Here is a 332-nt window from a genome sequence, read left to right as displayed (position 1 = left end):
GGACAATAACATAATTGAACCAAGTACTTGTGAATGGGCATTTCCTTGCCTTTTACTACCTAAATCAGATGGTAGTTGGAGATTGTGTACTGATTATAGAAAAGTTAATGGCCTTACAGTTTCAGATTGTTTTCCACTTCCTAGAATTGATGACTTAATAGACAAAGTTGGCTCTTCAAAATATATATCACGTATTCATCTTTTGAAGCGTTATTACCAAGTTTCCAATTACTGATAAGGCAAAGAAAATACCAGCTTTGATAACTCCTATAGCATTATATCAATATAAAACTATGCCCTTTGCTATAAAAGGAGCATCTTCATTTTCAGTC

Source organism: Penaeus monodon, chromosome 27 (genome assembly GCF_015228065.2).
Source record: "Penaeus monodon isolate SGIC_2016 chromosome 27, NSTDA_Pmon_1, whole genome shotgun sequence".
In the NCBI taxonomy this organism is placed as follows: domain Eukaryota; kingdom Metazoa; phylum Arthropoda; class Malacostraca; order Decapoda; family Penaeidae; genus Penaeus; species Penaeus monodon.
The sequence above is the reverse complement of the archived record's forward strand: the minus strand, read 5'-3'. Positions refer to the sequence as shown.